A 13,650-nucleotide genomic window follows, 5' to 3' on the forward strand; every position below is an offset into this window, starting at 1 on the left:
GAAAGCCGCCTTGGGAAGGCGGGTCCGGCGTCATTCGCCCAATCGGCGGTAACCGCGGAGGGGAAGGGGCGGGGTCAAAGGAAGAGGCGGGGCCATTTTGACGGTTCAAACTGAATGGGTGGGGCGGCAGGCCAGTTGATTGACGATACTGAGGACCAATGGGCATTCGATCCCGCCGTGGGTGACCAATCAAGGCAGCAAGGGATAGGTGCTTTGGATCGCTATCAAGTTCGGTTGTGAGGTAGCATTCAAGCTTGCCTGGCTGGGGTGTTTTTTTTCAATCTGTTCTGACTGCCGATTCATTTTCCCTTCATCGAACAACTGCGGTGTTCAGGTTACTCAGATGCTCTCTTCCTTCACCTTATTTCTTTTTGTTAAGATTGATTTCTGTCCGTGTAAAGTGCGTTTGGTTCCCAGCTTATTTTGCGCTGTTGTATCTTAAGTATAAGGACATGAGTGAGTGATGGAGCAGGCAGGGCCTACAGAGCCTTAACCCTTTATTTGGCCATTGCATACTTTTATTGTGCAAGGGATCATTTAAACCTTCTTCTTCTGCCACCAAATTCAGAGTCAGACATTGGGCATATCAGGGTTAAAGTGTGAGGTTGAATCATGACTGAGTAGACATGTTTTTATTGGCTTTTAAGCGAATTATTAGCAGTTTATTGCATATAAAATCATTTGGAAGAAGTAGACTCATGGAGAGAGTGGTTCAGTTTTAAACATGAATGGACAGTGCCACTTACTGCACTGTCTGATGCATAGCAAAGTATTAAGTTGTTATTTAAATCATGAACTAATGATTGGTGTGTAGTCATCTTACTCCTGATCAAAAGGTGCGGGGTACAAGTTCCATTAACGTTACTTGAGACTTGACAATAATCTGGGCTAACACTCCGGTACCAATAGAGATAGAGTGCTGCATACTTAGAGGTAAAATGTTTTGGATGAAAAATTTGTACTATTGCAAACAACAGAAAGGATGTTCTCCCTGGCCAATGTTTATCCATCAGGCAACAGCACAAACCAAATAAGCTGACTGTTAGCACATTGTTCTTTGTGGCGCAGTTTACTCTGAACAAATCAGTTGTTGTATTTCTTGCATGACAACTGTCCTTGTTGTCAGCTGTCCCATCATTCGAGATAATATCTATTCAGGCTCGTGAGTTTATGCCATGGGTCTTTATGTGATTGAACAGACTGGTTCTTGACATGTAGGTCAAAGCACTTGATGGATCAATTATTGCCATTTTGAGTCATTTTTAGAAAACCCTCACAAATATTAACATAAATGCTACCGTACTTTAAGGAGAGCTTCGTAATGTCTCTGAAGTGTTTTCGTTGGCCTCCACTGGAATAATTCTCATTTGAAAATTAAGAGAACAGGAATCGATGGGGAGGTGATTTTGGGCCACAGTGGTTAGTCTACCAAAGTTAATTTTGCTGGGGCCTTGTCTGAATACTGATGGACCGAGTTCCAATAGGACACTAGTGTTTTTGAGATGATTATTTTATTGAATCCAGAGGATGCACTTCTGTCTTGGCGATACATAGGCCAAATGCCACTGCAAAACATGAGTGTTTCCAACATTGCAGCTACTGAACTAGTTTCTGTAGTAAAGTGCTTTGAGATGTCTTGAAGCCCTGAATGTAAGTTTATTTTTAATGTTTGGTGGTCTATACTGCTCTGTGTCTTCTGAAGTGTTGACTGATGCAGCAGCCAACAACTTAATTTTAATTGTTTTTTAGTGGTGTAGGTTGATGGAGAATTTTTTTTTGAATACCAGCAGACAATCCTTGATTTAGATAGTAGTGTAACTTTATTGAAAATTACAGTATCTCTTGTTGGTAGTGATAATATTACAATAAAGTGTTCAACTGATTATTTATACCAGTCTAGACAACTGTTTATGTAGCATATATGTTGAGATATCTTCTCTGAAACATGCATGTGAAAGGGCTGCTGGACATATTATGATTAACTGGGCACTTTGTTTTCGTAGAACTACTGAGTATTCATGGACTTGAAGGTGTTACTGTCTACTATTTTACATTTCTGTGAGGGGTTGCCTAGGTGTCTAGAATGATCAAAATACATCTGCAATTTGAATGAATGCAATCTTTTTTTCTATAACTAAACCCGATCCGTTGCTCGTGGTAAGCCAAAGAACGAACTGTTTTTGAATCATAGGTATTTACTATACAGGAGATCACACGATCACAGTATGTCAATGCCCTGTCTAAAGCAGTCCAAAACAAATCTTTTTTTCTCCTGTGTATCATTTTTTTAAAAAAAACAATATGAGGTGTACTTGCTCTGATATTCCTGAAATAAATACTTGATTGGGATGTTATGGGTCATAGTAATAATTCAGGATTTTTAACTTTTTCCCAGATCATTGTAGGAGAGATTGCAGAACATGGCAGATGGGGAATGCTGAAACCTTGTTTTGAATTTGTAAAAGAGAAGTATCCAAGTGTGGGAGCTAGAAAAAGAAAATAAAAGAGCATTGTTTGAAAAGTTAAAGCTTTCTTCCAACTAGCTTAAATATGCTTAATTTGGTTCAACACTTACAGACTAATACACTTCATGCGAAGGTACAATGTTCTATGAGTGAATTTGTTTTTAAAAAGTGAGTCATGTGATGTAATTGACATTGCTACTGGAAATATGAGTTTTACTTCATCCACAGAAGTTTGTGGAATTTGATTCCAGTTAATAAATCTGGTTCATTAATGTCCCTTAGGGAGGGAAGTCTGCCGTCGTAACGTTGTCTGGCCTGTATTGTGACTTGACAGCCTATGGCAGGCCACTCAATTCAAAGACAATTAGAAATGGATAACAAATGTTGGTTTTGTTGATAACGCTGATATCCCAAGAAATAATAAAGAAAAGAAAACAAAATTTTATAATATTGCTCAGACAGATGCTACAAGAAGAAACTGGCACTTATAAAGTGTTGTTTTCTCCCGAAGGATATCCCATAGTACTTCAAAGCTAATTATCTACTTTGAAAGTATAGTTAGTATTATAATATAGGACACCTGCAGTCAGTTTACATACAGATAGGTTCTAAACATTTCCAAATAATCTGTTTTTAGCTGTGATAATGTGTGTTGCATCCAAGACTGAGTGTAAGTCATTCCAATGTGTAATGATGTATCACTGAAAAATGCGCAGCAATGACAAGAAGTACACAACTTTTTGCATTGAGTTATCTTGTTATTACCATCGTGTTTTAGCATTATATGTTTTAGTAAATGGCTGCTATTTACCAAGCATGGAAGTTCTTCATAACCAGACGATTGGTTACATCTGTTATGAACCCTTGATTCCAAATCTTGTGTATAAACAAGACACAGCCCTGGCAACATTGCATATGCTGGGTGTCCACAAAATAGGCATACAACGGAAGTGTTCACAGAATGTAACTTAGTTAAGGCAACACATAGTTTTGGAATGTTTGTAAGGCACCAATCCAATTTCATGGTTCTGATGGCCATTGTAGATTGCTCTAGTTTTGACCTTATGGCTTATAGTTTTATTATTTTCTTATCATTGCTTTTTCGTACAATACTTCTGTTTTCTACTTGGCCTACAGGATTGTGTGGCTGATGAATTTTAAAAAATGACAGGCTATTTGTTAGCTCAGAGTGAATCCAACTTGTGACATTACAAAAGCTTTTCCTGCCACTCGAGAATAAATGCAGCTAATATGTTTGTGCAGCATGTTTGCACAATGAAAAATGCTGTTTTTTGGTTGAATATTTTGCACTTTATGGTAAAACCTTTTTGACTTTAAATGTTAACTATGCAATTTGTTTCAATTTTGATTGTTACTTGCTGTTTTGGCAATACTAGCGAACACTTGAAAAAAGCTGAGTAAGCATTGTCTTTGAAGCAAATAGAAGCTTGTCACTTTGGTCTGCTCTAAGAATCATAGAATCTCTGCAGTGTGGAAAGAAGCCCACTGAGTCTACATCGACATGACCTGCCAAAGATAGTCCAATGCAGATCCTCCCCCATGGCTCAGGGCACATTACTATGGCTAATCCACCTTACCTCCACATCTCTGGACATGATGGGCAATTTTGCATAGCCAATCCACATGTATTTGGACTGTGGAAGTAAACTGATGCACCTGATGGAAACACATGCAGTCTCCACACAGACAGTCACCCAAGGCTGGAATTGAATTGAACCTGGTTTCCTGGTGCTGTGAGGCAGCAGTGCTAACCAGTGAGCCACTGTGCCGCCATCTGGTGCGCTTCTGGCATCTTTAGGAGATTCGCTTTGGCATTACAATGGGACTGAGATTTGGCTGTGGTGTTGAGTAAGCATGATAATTTTTCCCAGAAATGTCAGGCCCATACTGCAGGATTTCATCGGTGTTTAAAACAGTGGGAAGGGAAGGTTGTGTGCAGAGAAAATTAATGACTAGAAGATAGCTAAGCTTAAATTTTATATGTCTATTGAAAGTAGCAGGAAGAGAAGACCTTGCAAAAGAGTGCATTCAACACGCTGCGTTTCGTTGTTGACAGGACTGTCAGACAATACTGTATTTTTCATACGCTATTTACCCTGAGCCTTCACCTCTCTTAAAAGTCTTTTTTTCTTCTCTTTCTCAATTTTATTTATTTCACCTTTATCTGTTGCATCTCTGAACTGTGCACTTTCATTTCTAAGTTCTGGCTATATTGCTCAACACTCATTTCCGAGAAAAAGCAGCTGTTTGGTGAGTAGGAATGGTGAGTATATCTTATCTTTAAAGTAAAAGTAAGGTTTATGTTTATGTCTCTCATCCTTTGATTCTCAATTTTTTTAAAAAAAGTTTGTTATGTATAATATGACAATGGCATTAAAAATGACAATAAAGGGTAAAGAGCCGGGAGACTGGTGTGGTTAGTTCAAATAGAGTCATAGAGCTGTACAGCATGGAAACAGACCCTTCAGTCCAACTTGTCCATGCGGCCAGATAATTAATCTAGTCCCATTTAGTCCATATCCCTCTCAACCCTATCCCACCAAATGCCTTTTATATGTTGTAGTTGTTCCAGTCTCCACCACTTCCTCTGGCAGCTCATTTCATACACATATCACCCTCTGTATGAAAATATTGCCCGATAGGTTCCTTTTAAATCTTTCCTCTCTCACCTTAAACCTATGCTTTCTAGTTCTGGACTCCCTCCACTCCAGGGAAAAGATCTTGTCAATTCACCCCATCTGTGCCCCTCGTTATAAACCTCTATAAAGTTACCCTCCAAACTCTGACACTCCAGGGAAAATAGCCCTGACCTATTCAGCCTCTCCCTATAGCTCAAACCCTCCAGCCCTTGTGAATCTTTTCTGAATCCTTTCAACTTTCACAACATCCTTCCTACAGCAGGGAGACTAGAACTGAACACAGTATTCTAAAAATGGCCAAACCAACTTCCTATACAGCCACAACATGATCTCCCAACCCCTATATTCAATGCACTGACCAGTAAAGACTGGCATACCAAACACCTTTCTCACTGTCATATCTACCTGTGACTCCACTTTCAAGGAACTATGAACCTGCACTACAAGGTCTCTTTGTTGAGCAAAACTCCTCAGGACTTTACCATTAAGTCTATAAGGCCAGCCCTGATTTGCCTTTCCAACTGCAGTGCCTTACATTTATCTAAATTAAACTTCATCTGCCATTCCTCAGCCCATTTGCCCACCAGATCAAGGTTCTGTAGTATTCTGAGGTAACCTTCTTTGCTGTCCACTACACCACCAATTTTGGTGTCACCTGCAAACTTATTAGCCATATCTCCTATATTCACATCCAGATCATTTATATGGAAGGTGAAAAGCGGTGGACCCAGCACCGATCCTTGTGGCACCCCATTGGTCACAGGTCTCCAGTCCGAATAGCAACTCTCCACCACCACCACCCTCTGTCTGTTACATGTTAAATAAAATATGATAGTAATAATAGGTTGTGCCCTCGTACAAGAGTTGCTGGTGGACACAAGTGATCCAGTGTGAACATATTTGCAGCATATGTTTACAACTCTGGCATCTTCGGATCTGGGTTGAGGTCCTGGAGGCAGAGCTGCAGACTTTGCACCACATCAGGAACAGGAAAGTTACCTGTATACTTGGGTCCAAGAGCCTGCCACACCCATCAGATCCTGTAATTCCGATTTGGAGTAATGAGGGACAGGAGCTCGTGACTGCAAGTGAGGCAGATATGGAACTCGAGGGGTAGTTTTGGTAGTCTTAGTTCCTGCATTTGTCTAGCAGTTACAAAATTCTTATTAACTGTATGAATGAGAGTGTGGAGTCCAGGGAGCATTCCTGAACTGAGCTTGGTACCACAATACAGGGGAAGTATTCAAGTTGTTGGGAGGAGGCAATAGGGATATAATCATGATAGGGACGGTAGAACTAGGGGGATAGATGCCCTTCTCGGCAGATGTGAGTGTTAGTCCCGAAAGCTATGTTGCCTGCCTGGTTCAAGGTTTAAGGACATCTCCGGATTAGAGAGGAACTTGGAGTGGGAAGTGAGGGATCCAGTTGACATCGTCATCCACGGTGATATCAGTGACATTGCCATAGGACTGGCAAAGAGTTTCTGCTGAAAGAAGCAAAGCCTCAAAGATAAAAAGAAATACACTCAGGATTTCTACCTGAGCCATTGGCAAACTGACATAATAAAGTCAAGGAGTTAAAAGCACGGCTCAAAGATTGATGTAGGAGAAATGCATTTCAGTTGATTGGCTACTGAGTTAGGAGGAAGCTATTCTAGTGGAACAGGGTTCACTTGAACCACGAAGGGATGAGGGTCCTGATGAATTGAATTAGTAGGACCGTAGACAGCAAATTAAGCCAATGGGGCAAAAATCCTAGGGACCAGATACTTGGGCTTACAAAGCAAAAGCAGCTGGCATATTGCAGGGAAGCCATTTAGATTAATAATACCCAGAATGTGACACAAGGAACAGACCATGCCAACATAAACCAAGCAGCAAATACAGTGGGGAAACAATGACAAAAAGGCAAAATTCATGGTTCTTTACTTAAATTAAAGGAATTAAGAGCAGAAAAAATGGCTAATGGGTATGATGTTATAGACATGGTTACAAGGATTTCAAACTGGGAATGAAATATTCAGGCGTTATATTACTTTTCAAAAGGACAGGCAGGAGGAAAAGAGCTGTGGGGTAGCTTTGTTAATACTGGATGGAATAAGGACAATTGCAAGAAATGCTCTTGGATTGGAAAATCTAGAATCTGTATGACACTAAAGTCGGTGGAGTAGTGGACAGTGTGGAGGAATGTTACAGGTTGCAGGGGGACTTGGATAAACTGCAGAATTGGGCTGAGAGGTGGCAAATGGAGTTCAATGCAGCTAAATGTGAGGTGATTCACTTTGGGAAGAATAACAGGAAGGCAGAGTACCGGGTCTATGGAAACAGTCTTGGTAATAGGTTGTGCAGAGGGATCTTGGAGTCCATGTACATAGATCTCTGAAAGTTGCCACCCAGGTTGATAGTGCTGTTAAGAAGGCATACGGTATTTTCGGATTCATTGGTAGAGGGATTGAGTTCCAGAGCCGCAATATCATGTTGCAACTATACAAAATGCTAGTGCGGCCGCACTTGGAACATTGTGTACAGTCTGGTCGCCATATTTCGGGAAGGATTTGGAAGCATTGGAAAAGGTGCATAGGAGATTTACCAGGATGTTGCCTGGTCTGGAGGAAAGGTCTTATGAAGAAAGTCTGAGAGACTTGGGTCTGTTCTCATTTGAACGAAGAAGGCTGAGAAAGGATTTGATAGAGACATACAAGATGATCGGAGGATTAGATAGGGTTGATAATGAAAGTCTTTTTCCTAGGATGATGACCTCAGCTTGTATGAGGGGGCATAACTACAAATTGAGGGGTGATAGATTTAAGGCAGATGTCGGAGGCAGGTTCTTTACTCGGAGAGTGGTAAGGGTGTGGAATGCCCTAACTGCCAACGTAGTTAACGCAGCCACATTAGGGAGATTTAAACAATCCTTGGATAAGCACATGGATGATGATGGGATAGTTTAGGGGGATGAGCTGAGAATAGTTCACAGGTTGGTGCAACATTGAGGGCTGAAGGATTTGTTCTGCGCTGTATTGTTCTATGTTCTATGTATGAGTGGAGGGAAGAAATAACAAGAGGAAGAAGACACTGTTTGGAGTACACTATAAGCCCCCTAATAACAGCTACATGGTAGGACAGAGAATAAATCAGGCGATAATGAGGAAGAATTTGAAGTGTACTTGGGACAGTTTCCTAAACCAGTGTGTTGTTTATCCAACTAACTATTAGCCTACTTTGGATCTGGCAATTTGGAATAAGGCAGGCTTAATAAATGATCTCCGAGTTAAAAGGCCCCTTATGAAACAGTAACCATAACATGGTGGAATTTAGCATTCAGTTTAAAAGGAAGAAATTTGGGTTGGAAATAATTGTGTTCAACTTAAAGGTAACTGTAAAGGATTTATGATAGAGGACACTAATAACTTCCAAAAACATAAAATTATCAAGGACAGAATGGGGAACTGTAATAAGTTCAGTAACTAACACCAGAGAAGTATTAAGGAAATTAATGGGGCTAACATCTGATAGGCCTTTTGGACCTGAGAAATTGTACCCTAGGATATTATAGTAAGTAGCTACAAAGATAATGGTATTAATCGTGCAGAAATCCTTAGATTCTAGAAAAGCCAAGAGGATCAGAAAAATCCCATGTAACACCCTTATTCAGAAAGGGAAGGAGGAAAACTAGATATTTATAGACCAGTTCGCATAATATCATTGGGAATATTTCAGAATCTTTTATTCAGAGAAGTCTATCAAACGAAGGGGAAATCATGCTGGATAACTTTATTAGAATTTTTTGAGAAGGTAACAAATAGAATAAGGGGAACCAGTAGGAATAATGTACTTGAATATTCAAAATGTGTTCAGTAATGTACTGCACATAAGGCTACTTAATAAGATAAGAACCCATAGTGTTAGAGGTTGTACATTTGCACAAATAAAAGGTTGGCTAGGAGATGAAGAGTTGGTAGAAGGGTTCAAAGTTTGGGAGAAGATTTGTTGTGGTTCTGTTCGCCCAGCTGGGTATTTGTGTTGCAGACGTTTCGTCCCCTGTTTAGGTGACACCCTTGGTGCTTGGGAGCCTCCTGTGAAGCGCTTCTGTGATGTTTCCTCCGGCATTTATAGTGATTTGTATCTGCCAGAGGAAACATCATAGAAGCGCTTCACAGAAGGCTCCCAAGCACTGAGGATGTCACCTAGACAGGGGACTAAATGTCTGCAACACAAATTGGTAGAAGGGTGTCAACCTGTAATGGGGTTCCACAGGGACTGGTGCTTGGGCTACAATTATTTATAACATGTGGCAGTGGAGTGCCATAAAGATCGGTGCTGGGTCCATTACTTTTTCATCATTTATATAAATGATTTGGATGTGAGCATAAGAGGTATAGTTAGTAAGTTTGTAGATGACACCAAAATTGAAGGTGGACAGCGAAGAAGGTTACCTCCGATTACAACGGGTTCTTGATCAGATGGGCCAATGGGCTGAGGAGTGGCAGAGGAGTTTAATTCAGATAAATGCAAGGTGCTGCATTTTGGGAAAGCAAATCTTAGCAGGACTTATACACTTAATGGTAAGGTCCTAGGGAGTGTTGCTGAACAAAGAGACCTTGGAGTGCAGGTTCATAGCTGCTTGAAAATGGAGTTGCAGGTGGATAGGACAAAAAAGAAGGCATTTAGTGTGGTTTCCTTTATTGGTCAGAGTATTGAGTACAGGAGTTGGGAGGTCATGTTGTGGCTGTACAGGACATTGGTTAGGCCACTGTTGGAATATTGCGTGCAATTCTGGTTTCCTTCCTATTGGAAAGATGTTGTGAAGCGTGAAAGGGTTTAGAAAAGAGCTACAAAGATGTTGCCAGGGTTGGAGGATTTGAGCTATAGGGAGAGGCTGAACAGGCTGGAGCTGTTTTCCCTGGAATGTCGGAGGCTGAGAGGTGACCTTAGAAGTTTATAAAATCACGAGGGGCATGCTTAGGATAAATAGACAAAATCTTTTCCCTGGGGTTGGGGAGCCCAAAATTGGAGGGTGCATAGATTTAGAGTGAGAGGGGAAAGATGTAAAAGAGACTAAAGAGGCAACTTTTTCACAAAGAGGTGGTACCTGTCTGAAATGAGCTGCCAGAGGAAGTGGTAGAGGCTAGTACAATTGCAACATTTAAGAGGCATCTGGATGGGTATATGAATAGGAAGGGTTTGGAGGGATATGGGCCGGGTGCTGGCAGGTGGGACTAGATTGGGTTGGGATATCTGGTCGACATGGACAGATTGGACCGAAGGTTCTGTTTCCGTGCTCTACATCTCTATGACACTGTGTTAATGACTTGGATGAGGGAAGTGAATACTATAGCCAAGGTTGCAGGTGACATAGGTGGAAAGTCACAGTGTGAGGATAACAGATTTTGCAGAGGGATACAGACAGATTAAGTGAGTAAGCAAAGACTTGTCAGATGAAATATAAAGCGAGAAAATTTGAGTTTGTACACCTCAGCATGAAGAGTAGCAGGAAATGGGAAAGGCAAACTAACTGTAGGATTTTTCAAAGGGAAAAGCGTATAAAAATAGGGAGGTTTTGCAAAATCTGTACACGGCAGTCGTCAGACCGTGCCAGGAATACTACGAACAGTTTTACTTAGCCTAAGGAAAGATCGACTTGTATTAGAGGCAACCAGAGTAGGTTCACCAGATTTATCTAGGTTATGGAGGGATTTTCTTATGAATAGATGTTGAGTAGGTTGAACCTGTAGTCATTGGAGTTTTGGTGAGAGAAGATCTTGTTGGACCTTTAGTGGGAATAATAAGACAGATGCTGAGTAGTTGTTTCCCATTGTGGGAGAGTCTAGGAACAGAAGTCATAAAGTTAGAGTTAATGGATCACCCAGTTCACACAAAAATGAGGAGGAATTTCTTTCTGCGGATGGTCAATCTGTGGAATTCATTACCACAGAGAGCTGTTGAGGGTGGGTTCTTAAGTATATTAAATTCTGGGACAAATATTTAGTCAGCGAGGGAAACTAGGATCATGGGGATAAAGCATGAAAATGGAGGTGACGATTATCAGATCAGCCCTGACCTTAGTGAATAATGGAGCAGACTCAGTGGACTGTGTGGTCTACTTCTGCTCCTGTGTCTTGTAGTTTTATGGATGAGGATTTCCACAGTCAGAGAGCTGAGGCAAGGACAGAATCTTTTAATGTTACAGGGAATACACTGTTTTGATGATTGTGTGTGTTTGTGATGCGGAACTCATCTTGGACAAGTTTGACACTGTGCCTGGCATCATGGTGGCTCAGTGGTAAACACTGCTGCCTCATAGTTCCAGGGATCCTGGTTCGATTCCACCCTCTGGCGACTGTCTGTGTGGACTTTGCACATTCTCGCCGAGTCTGTGTGAGTTTCCTCTGGGTGCTCCAATTTCCTCCCGCAATCCAAAGGCTTGCAGGTTAGGTGGATTGATCATGCTAAATTTCCCATAGTGTCCAAGGATGTGCAGACTAGGTGGATTAGCCATGGAAAATGCAGAGTTACAAGGATAGGATAGGGGAATAGGTCTGGGTGGGCTGTTCCTCAGCCGGTCGGTGTGGAGTTAATGGGCCGAATGGCCTGTGACCACACAGTAGTGATTCTACGATTGTGAACTATCTCTCTTGACACAGAGTTGTCATGGAGAGAGGTGTCATGGTGTCAATTGCATGGGTTTGGTGTTTGTGACATGGACTGATGACAATGGCTTTGTTCTTCCCAATAATTAATTGTTGTCAGGTTCTGCTCAACCAGATTTGATTTTGACTCCTTGTGTTACAGTTTACAAACTGTACTGTGTGCATTTCATTGAGAGAATATGTGTGTACTTTCCATGTTAAACTAAAACCAAGTAAATGGATACAAACAGGGAAAGAGTACCTTCCTCCCCATAAACGCCAGCTCGAGGAACACTGCTGAGGCTAAACACCAACTCGCGGACACCTCCTCCTACTGCCCCCTTGACCATGACCCCACCTCCCACCACCAAACCATCATCTCCCAGACCATCCATAACTCATCACCTCAGGGGATCTCCCATCAACCGCCTCCATCCTCATAGTCCCACAACCCCGCACCGCCCGTTTCTATCTCCTGCCCAAAATCCACAAACCTGACTGCCCTGGCCGACCCATTGTCTCAGCCTGCTCCTGCCCTACCGAACTCATCTCTGCATACCTCGACACGGTCCTGTCCCCCTTAGTCCAAGAACTCCCCACCTACGTTCGGGACACCACCCACGCCCTCCACCTCCTCCATGATTTTCGCTTCCCCGGTCCCCAATGCCTTATCTTCACCATGGACATCCAGTCCCTGTACACCTCCATCCCCCATCACGAAGGACTCAAAGCCCTCCGCTTCTTCCTTTCCCGCCGTACCAACCAGTACCCTTCCACTGACACCCTCCTTCGACTGACTGAACTGGTCCTCACTCTGAACAACTTCTCTTTTCAACCCTCCCACTTCCTCCAAACCAAAGGAGTAGCCATGGGCACCTGCATGGGCCCCAGCTATGCCTGCCTCTTCGTAGGATATGTGGAACAGTCCATCTTCCGCAGCTACACTGGCACCACCCCCCACCTTTTCCTCCGCTACTTCGATGACTGTATCGGCGCTGCCTCGTGCTCCCATGAGGAGGTTGAACAGTTCATCCACTTTACCAACACCTTCCACCCCGACCTCAAATTCACCTGGACCGTCTCAGACTCCTTCCTCCCCTTCCTAGACCTTTCCATTTCTATCTCTGGCGACCGAATCAACACGGACATTTACTATAAACTGACCGACTCCCACAGCTACCCCCTATAAAAACGCCATCCCGTATTCCCAATTCCTTCGTCTCCGCTGCATCTGCTCCCAGGAGGACCAGTTCCAAAGGAATACAACCCAGATGGCCTCCTTCAAGGACCGCAATTTCCCCCCAGACGTGGTCGACGATGCCCTCCACCGCGTCTCTTCCACTTCCTGCTCCTCCACCCTTGAGCCCCGCCCCTCCAACTGCCACCAGGACAGGACCCCACAGGTCCTCACCTACCACCCCACCAACCTCTATGTACAGCGTATCATCCGTCGTCATTTCAGCCACCTCCAAACGGACCCCACCACCAGGGATATATTTCCCTTTCCTCCCCTATCAGCGTTCCGAAAAGACCACTCCCTCCGTGACTTCCTCGTCAGGTCCACACCACCCACCAACCCAACCTTCACTCCTGGCACCTTCCCCTGTAACCGCAAGAAATGCAAAACTTGCGCCCACACCTCCCCCCTTACCTCCCTCCGAGGCCCCAAGGGATACTTCCATATCCGCCACAAATTCACCTACACCTCCACACATATCATCTATTGCATCCACTGCACCCGATGTGGCCTCCTCTATTTGGGGAGACAGGCAGCCTACTTGCGGAACGTTTCAGAGAACACCTCTGGGACACCCGGACCAACCAACCCAACCACCCCGTAGCTCAACACTTCAACTCCCCCTCCCACTCCACCAAGGACATGCAGGTCCTTGGACTC

The 13,650-nt window shown here is 43.0% G+C and overlaps 1 protein-coding gene across 2 annotated transcripts in view; it reads left to right on the top strand.

Annotated features, from left to right (window-relative positions):
* The first annotated feature begins 205 nt into the window (after nt 1–205).
* The window catches only part of setd3 (SET domain containing 3, actin histidine methyltransferase), a 172,604-nt gene continuing 159,159 nt past the window's right edge, over nt 206–13,650 (top strand). Inside the window, exon 1 of one of the 2 annotated variants that reach the window (XM_072568251.1) lies at nt 206–334. The gene's annotated coding sequence lies outside the window, so the exon portion shown is untranslated. The remainder of the gene's footprint in view (nt 335–13,650) is intronic. The other variant, XM_072568253.1, reaches the window with a different exon arrangement.

The sequence above is a fragment of the Chiloscyllium punctatum genome, chromosome 4 (assembly GCF_047496795.1).
Source record: "Chiloscyllium punctatum isolate Juve2018m chromosome 4, sChiPun1.3, whole genome shotgun sequence".
Lineage (NCBI taxonomy): Eukaryota > Metazoa > Chordata > Chondrichthyes > Orectolobiformes > Hemiscylliidae > Chiloscyllium > Chiloscyllium punctatum.